Genomic DNA, 8,445 nt, shown 5'->3' with positions numbered 1-8,445 from the left:
TATAAACTATTACATTAAAAAAACACACATTAACCACTTTAGCCTCATCTTATACATAGGCTTTTTGAAAATAGCAGATCTACAAGCTCACAACGCGTCGCATTGCGACGCGTTGTGAGCTTGTAGATCTGCTATTTTCAAACATTTTTGTACTTTTACTTTTGGTACTTTAAGTACATTTTGATACCAATACTTTTGTACTTTTACTCAAGTGAATTTTGAATTCTGGACTTTTACTATACTGCAAGTATTGGTACTTTTACTTAAGTAAAGAATTTGAGTACTTTTTCCACCACTGGGGGTGAACAGAGTGCACCATACGGGTGTTTTACGGCGTGGCCGTTTACACACCTGGGTGTAATTCTGCGTGGTGGCTCCGTGGCTTCAAACCGACCACGCCGGAGCGTGGTCGGTTTGAAGCCACGGAGTGAGCTCCCTTCTCATCCCGAGATAATCGCGTGATTTGCGTTGCTACGCCATGGATCTGTTTAGATGACACAGCGGGGCGCGCGGGCCTAAACAAGGAAACACAAAACAGGTGGACGCCCCCAGAAGATAGATGCCTTACTGGCTAAGATGCAGAGAGCCATGGCTATAACCAACACAGGGGCTATTCTGTCACTGTATCAGTGCCAACTTACGTGACTATAATAACCCTGACCTTATTGAGGAGCTGCAGCAACTGGCCTTTTGGATCCACAGGGGCTCAACGGTGTTTTTACTATTATTATTATTATTACAGTCATTTAGCAGACGCTTTTATCCAAAGCGACTTACAATAAGTGCATTCAACATAGGTAGGGAACGAAACTACTAATCACCAGAAGTCTTAAGTGCATTTCCTGCTAAAACAAGCAACCAAGAGTATACCTAACGCTAAGGTAAAAGTGCAATATATCAGCTACCTACTTTCATAAACAGATGAGACAAAATAGCTAAATCAAATGAGCACGAGCTAAAACAAATAAGTGTATCGACTAAACAAGATCCAATAGAACAATACAACAATAAAACAAGAGTTTGTACAACTAGTTAACAACAAGTAGGCCAGGCAAAGAGGAAGGGTAGTGTTTCCTGAAGAGGTGGGTTTTCAGCCTGCGGCGAAAGATGGGCTGTGACTCTGCTGTCCTGACATCAGTGGGAAGTTAATTCCACCACTGTGGGGCCAGAACAGAAAAAAGTGGGGAGCCAGTGTAGAGAACGGAGAAGGATAGTTGTGTGGGAGAACTTGGGTCCTGTTTGAGACCCCTATTGCTTTTCCAGGATGTTGACAGTGCTGAGTGTCTGACAGGCCATCCTCCAAGGCGACTGGCTTGCCATGCTCGACCTGGGGATGCTTAAAAATACATATTATTTTGGGGGTCCTTGACATGAAAAGGTTTGAGAACCACTGTCTTAGACGACGAGTTCTGTGTCCTCCCGTTCGGCAGATCTCTGGTCCCCCCCCCGCACGTGTACGAGGTGCTTGGACGCAGTCCTGGGACATTCTAAAAGCCCATAAAAGCCCCAACAATAATCTTAAAAAAAAGAAGGCGGCTGACAATGGGTCAATTCCCACATTTTCTCAAAGTATGTCATAAATTAAAAAATGCTTAAGAAGATCCAGAACCTCTTCTTAATTTAATTTTATTTCAAGGACACCTCCAGTTTGATGGACCGCTATTTGATATATATATATATATATATATATATATATATATATATATATATATATATATATATATATATATACACACACACACACACACACACACACACACACACACACACACACACACACACACACACACAATGTATCCCCCTGCTTGCTCGGGGGATACAAATCTTGACCATCAGGTCAAAATTCGAGTCAGATCCTGTGTCTAGGTAAGACATAACCTTTGACATGATCTAAATGTCTCAATAGAATAGCATGTACACAAAATTCTATCACCCCAATCGTATAAGTTATATCGTATCAACATGCTCTTCCATACAGATTGGACAACGTTACATAATAATTAATTACAAAAAAGTTACATAGTGCTGCTTAATGAGTGTGTATGGGAAATGGACTCTCTCTCTCTCTCTCTCTCTCTCTCTCTCTCTCTCTCTCTCTCTCTCTCTCTCTCTCTCTCTCTCTCTCTCTCTCTCTCTCTCTCTCTCTCTCTCTCTCTCTCCCTCCCTCCCCACTGCTCTGTCTCCAGTAATGACTAAACATAATCTCTCTCATAATGGAACCTCTGCCTAGTCACTTGTGTAATCACTGATTTTCAGAGTGAGGTGATGGAAAACCCTTTGGGGCAATTGCCAATCGGTGTGCACCAGATTAAAACATTAACAGTGAGACAATTTAAACTCCCATTAACTTTCACATAAAACAAGTAACAGGGAAAGGTAATAAACTATTGTGAATTTAATTACATAAAATAAAATGAAGTGCCAGTAAATATAATCAAATGCAGGGTTTTATCTCTTTGGACACTGATACTTAGATAATGAAGAGAAGAGTTAACTGGCATCCATTCTGTACTTTGTACTGGTTGTGTTCATTCCTGGGAAACTCTTTATATCATGTTCCATTGAATCTTCAGACAGGAGCACAATGCAAATACGGTTGCCAACTGTCCCTTGACATAAGGAATCGTCCCTTATGTGGAAACTGAAAGACGTTTCCCTTATTGAACTGATAGTTGTGTAAAGTAACTAAGTACATGTACTCAAGTGCTGTACTTAAGTACAATTTTGAGGTACTTTTACTTCACTGGAGTACTTCCAATTTTCAATACTTTTACTTCTGCTCCACTGCATCTCAGAGTAAGCAAACTACCTGAACATTCCACCAAAGGGTGGGTGGAGTTAGCTGGTTTTGCTGGCTCCAGGCTCCACCCCCCATTTGACCTCCAACCTCATTGTGAGCTTGAAGGTCCATTTAGCTGTTCTTATCAATGATGAACAAAACCTCCTAACTCCACTTTTTGTTAAAAAAAAAAGTCATTTCCTGAAGAATTCACATTTTGGAGTTAGCTGGTTGCTGCCGGACAGCAGAGCTATGCACAGCTACTAAGTCTGTGGCTAAGTGGTGTTTGTTTGTTCTGTGCGCCGTGTGACTCGGTGCACGGGCAGTAGAACGTGTAAGTACTACAGCATATCGCCTCGGTCGGTAAATAAAAAACCTGTGTGTGAGCGTGCGCGCCGCCTACGGGACTAAACGTGGGGGAAAATGGCAAACATTTATATTCATTATTAGAAGTGGAGACACGTGTAAAGTTGGAAAAGTAAACGGTTGTCATGCCAGAGCCATGAGCGATTTTTGTGGCAGGTTTGAAGATAATTGGACAACTGCTGCTGTATGAGTTTGTATCGTCCGCATACAAACACAGACATACGGCTGGCTGGGGCCGGGCTTCAATTAAAGGTAGAGAAGATGTCTCAACTACTACAATTCCAAGTGCTTGTCAGCGTTGGGGGTCCCCAGTTCAAATTGGAATATTCTGTGGGGTCGCGGCCTGAAAAGGTTGAGAACCATTGGTGTAGTCCAATGATTATCTTCCTTTTTTTGTCCCCTTTTTCTCAAGTCTGATATACTTTAGACCACAGAAACTTTTTTGCCTCTCCTTGACATCTTTTCTTTTCTTTTCTTTTCTTTTCTTTTCTTTTCTCCTAGCTCTATTTGAACCCGTGGTCCATTTGGTTCCATTTATACAACTCTCAGATTTACAGACCCATAAGGGTCCATTTGGGCCCCTGGTGGACCCCGGACCCGACGTTGAGAAACAGTGGTGTATTATTATTGTTATTATTATTATTATATGGTTGAGAATGTCTACGACATGACTCTGTAAGGATGGAGGCTGTCTACAAAAATAGATCGATAACTAATGTTCTGTGAAGTCTGTTTCTCTCTCTCTCTCTGTGTGTGTGTGTGTGTGTGTGTGTGTGTGTGTGTGTGTGTGTGTGTGTGTGTGTGTGTGTGTGTGTGAGAGAGAGTGTGTGTGTGTGCGTGTGCATGCGTGTCCAGGGATAATCTGGCAAACATGCCAGACCAATCAGTGCCAAATTCCTCGTGCTACACTGCCAGTTGGCGAAGGGAAATTGGCAAAGGAAATACCTCCACATAATTTCTTCTCACAACATATGTTTTCTATTTTCTGATAGATTTAACTGTCATTCTATGAAGGCAATGCCGGTCAGATCAGGCTGAATCCTTGAGCAAACACGGAGACGTCACAAAATACATCATAAAGTTAGATGACTGACCTCATAGACCAGGGGTTTGATGACTGACCTCATAGACCAGGGGTTTCCCAAACATTTTTGCTCGAGACCCGAAAGAGACATTGAATGTCTCTCCAGAACCCAAACTAGTGAAAAAAGCCGATCTACAAGCTCATTACGTGCCACTTTGTGACACGTTGTGAGCTTGTAGATCAGATATTTTGACTACTTTGACTACTTTGACTACTTCTCCATGCCAGCCATGCGCTTTTAGACAGGTCCTCAGTATAGAATGGAGCATCTTTTATGCCACCTCTATGCACAGCAGCCATATTGGAAATACATTGTTACCAATGATTCTAATTAAGTTTCTGTTCCATTTAAAGTGTAGCATAGTGATTCTCAAACTTGTTTTAATTTCAAGGACCCCAATAACTCTGAGAGCGTACACATTTGTACACTCTCAGAGTTACACATCCGTAAGAGGCCATTTGGAACCCTCTCAAGGAACCATGAGGGAACCTGGACCACACTTTGAGACCCACTGGAGTACCAGTGTTTCCAGTGAGACAACATGCACAACAGCAGCACCCTGACTCTGTTTGACCAGAATGGAACACGACCTTAATTAGCATCATTGGTAACACCTGTGAAGGAAGGAGGTAAGGAAGCAGCCCCGTGTCTTTCCAATATGGCTGCTGAGCATAGAGCCTATTGTAGAGGATGGCGGGACTTGAGTCTGCTTGTAGGCACTGCTCTCGTTGTGGTGCCACGCAGGGATGTGCCAGTCATGTTCCTGGGCTTTCCTTGCCAAGGGCGAGGGTAGCCGCCTGGGGTGAGTCCCACTAGGACTTTGTGCAACACAGGTTTGGGCTTCAGGCAACCAGCTCTAATCCGCGACTGGGCCTCCAACGCTGACACTAGGGTTGGATGGCTCAGGGTTGAGGACAGAGTACGGCAACTTGCAATGGGCCTGGTCTACAAGATACACCACAACATACTACATTTGACAGGTACATGGATACCCATGTACCTGTCAAAATACTTCAAAAACGTAAATGAAGTCCACAATCACAAAACCAGAGGCAGCTCCACTGATCATGTTCAACCCAGATTTGGCACAAACAAGGGAATTAACTCTTTCTCATGCTATGCAACAAAAATGTGGAATGGCCTACCAAAAGGAGTAAAGGAGTGTAAAACCCTACTCACTTTCAAAACTGCCCTAAAAGAACACCTTCAGGAGGCTGCCATTCCAAACTGGCCCCTGTCAAAGTCTTAACCTACCCCCCCCCCCCCCCCAAGTATTAGCCTACCCCTGACAATGGGTACAACAGGTATTGCTCAACCGGAGGGCTTGGCGAGCCTGTGTCAATGTTTTTTTGTGACCATATATAGAGATCGCTGAACTCTCCCCATGATGATCTGTTGAAAGACAAGCCCATATATAGAGATATCCCAACTCTGAAGTTGGTGCTTCGTCATTATGACAGCATAGTAGGCCTACTTGCGTCATAGACTAGAGACTGTTATCTGATACTGCATTAAGTACTCTGACAACAGGTAGCCTACTAATATAGTGCATCATACCTGCCTGACATCGGGTGCTGCAAGTGTTTGAAAAGAAAGTTAAGTTTATACATATAATAATGGAAGTCAAAATGGCTTGAACGTGGCCGAAATCTTGCCCATATTTGGATTCATACATCATAGATACGTCAAAAATGACTGACGTCACAGGCTGGTCACATGACGTCCGAGATCCACATGTGATCCATGTCGTCCTTAGGCCCTGACTTGTTCTCCAGTGTGGATACGCTGGTGTCTTCTCGCTGTACCTAACTGACTGAAACCTTTTTTACACTGTGTACAGTGGAACGGTTTCTCCCCGGAGTGGACACGCCGGTGGATCCTCAAGGCACCTGACTGATTGAAGCTCTTGCCACACTGTTGACAGTGAAAGGGTTTCTCTCCGGTGTGGATGCGCTGGTGTGTCTGCAGAGTCCCTAACTCTTTGAAACTCTTGTCACACCGTTTACAGTGGTACGGTCTTTCTCCGGTGTGGACACGTCGGTGTGTCTTCAGACGGTGTAACTGACTGAAACTCTTTTCGCACTGTGTACAGCCGTACGGTTTCTCTCCGGTGTGGAGACGCTGGTGCTTCTGCAGGGAACCCAGCTGACTGAAACTCTTGCCACACTGTTTGCACTGGAAAGGTTTTTCTCCCGTGTGGACTCGCTGGTGTATATTCAGGTCACTTAACTTACTGAAACTCTTGCCACACTGTTTACAGATGCTGGGTTTCTTTCCAGTGTAAGTCAGTTGATGTGTCTTTACTTCTCCTGGCTGAGTTAAAGTCTTGGCAACCTGTTGTTGACTTGGTTCGTCTCTGTCTCCTTGTTTCTGGCTGGTTACAGAGCTGGTTGTTTTCTGACAGGTGTTGGCTGAGGGGATCTGTCCATTCCTCAGCATTTGGAAGTAGAGGTCACCATGGCTCCTCTTCATGTGTTTGTAGAAGAAGACCTGCGATGTGAAGGCATACGGACACTCAGAACATGAGACGACCTGAGGCTTTGACGTCACTCCTTCCAGGAGCGGTGGATCATCGTCAAAGCTGCTGCTAGACATGAGCTGTGATGAAGACAGAGTGTAGGTTTTGGGGGTTTAAGATTTGTTCTTATACTCTTCTCTTCACTTTGTCTATTGTTCGTCCAGACACTCTGTTAACAGTATATAAAAACCTTTGTCTAAGCAATACTCAAAATGGACCTCTAAAGGCATCTTCGCACCTTATATAGGCTGATCGGAGCTCTGGTCTGACGTTACCAACAAGACAAACCGTGCACCGATTTGCACAGGCGCCATTGCAGTTAGTGCACAAGTGTTCTGAGTGAGTGAGTGAGTGAGTGAGTGAGTGAGTGAGTGAGTGAATGAATGAGTGTTATAAATGGGATTATTATCCATATATTGTGTCGGCAGCAGCCAATGAGCTGCGTTGGGAGGCACTAAAACATGAATATTTTTTGTTGTGCCCAGAAACAGCAGATACACTTTTTACAAGCACCTGATGTTTCATTGTTGATATTGTTATGAGTCTCCCTCTCATCCTTCAGAGAAGACAGACATCTGGCAAAGACGGCCTCCCCAATCAAGGTGACGGGTGTGCCATACTCACTGAGGTGAGGCTGAGGTGGCAGTCCACTTCCCTGTCCCCTTCTGGCCGGCACTGTCGCAGATCTTTGGAAGTAAATGTGTCCCATCCGAGTCCTTGTACTTCAGGATATTGGCTGTTATCTCAATGAGGAAGGAGTCCAATTCTGTCTTGTTCCAGTTGTCAAAAGTCTGTGCCATCTCGTCATGGTCCATGCCCAAGACGTCTTTCATCAAGTGGTAGGCCTCACAGCAGAGCTGCATGTCTCCATACTCAATACCATTGTGAACCATCTTCACAAAGTGACCTGCACCCTCGTCACCCACCCAATCACAACATGGTGATGTTCCTACTTTGGCAGCAATGCCCTGGAAGATGTATTTTATGTGTGGCCAGGCCTCTTTATGTCCTCCTGGCATCAGTGAAGGTCCATAGCGTGCTCCTTCCTCCCCCCCGCTGACTCCACTGCCCACAAACAGTAGCCTCTTCTCCTTCAGACTCCTACACTGCCGTGTTGTGTCTCTGTATTCAGAGTTGCCTCCGTCAATGATGATGTCCCCAGCCTCAAGAAGAGGAACCAGTTTATCGATGAAGTCATCCACAGCCTGACCAGCCTTGACCAGCATCACAATCCTCCTGGGCTTCTTCAGCCTAGACACCATGTCCTCCAGAGATTCTGCACCGATCACCTTGGTTCCTTTGGCTTCGTTCTTCAGAAAGTCATGCACCTTGGACACGGTTCTGTTGAAAGCACACAAACCACAAAGCCACGGTCATTCATGTTCAGAATGAGGTTCCGGTCCATTACAGCCAAACCAATCAGTGCGATATCTGCTTGTGCCATGGTGGTGCTCTTTGATGGGTCCCGCTGCTGTCCGTCTTGCAGTGACAGTCGCACGTACCACCGATCCTCTTTTATTCATACATACTGTCTGGTCTCATCATTGTTTACTCCTAAATGCTCCATTAGCCGAACCTTATTGATTACTATTCCCGGATTATTACCTTATATGGTAGTGGTCAAAAGTCTATTATACACACAGGTGTTACACGTGTTACATGCAATTTGGCGAGCTAGCCAGGAGACCCTGGTTTGA

General features: G+C 44.6%; 1 pseudogene across 1 annotated transcript; it reads right to left on the bottom strand.

Moving 5' to 3' along the window:
- Positions 1 to 343: 343 nt before the first annotated feature.
- On the bottom strand, positions 344 to 8,220 carry LOC308090929 (6-phosphogluconate dehydrogenase, decarboxylating-like; annotated as a pseudogene). The gene is made up of 4 exons: positions 7,230 to 8,220; positions 6,465 to 6,828; positions 5,009 to 5,117; positions 344 to 515 (listed from the first exon to the last, which is right to left on the bottom strand). The product of its transcript is annotated as a 6-phosphogluconate dehydrogenase, decarboxylating-like (transcript).
- Between the last annotated feature and the right edge of the window lie 225 nt (positions 8,221 to 8,445).

The sequence above is a fragment of the Gymnoscopelus braueri genome, assembly GCF_963280865.1.
Source record: "Gymnoscopelus braueri genome assembly, chromosome: 8".
Classification (NCBI taxonomy): domain Eukaryota; kingdom Metazoa; phylum Chordata; class Actinopteri; order Myctophiformes; family Myctophidae; genus Gymnoscopelus; species Gymnoscopelus braueri.
Note: the sequence above shows the minus strand (reverse complement) of the source record. Positions and strands in the feature narration are given on the sequence as shown.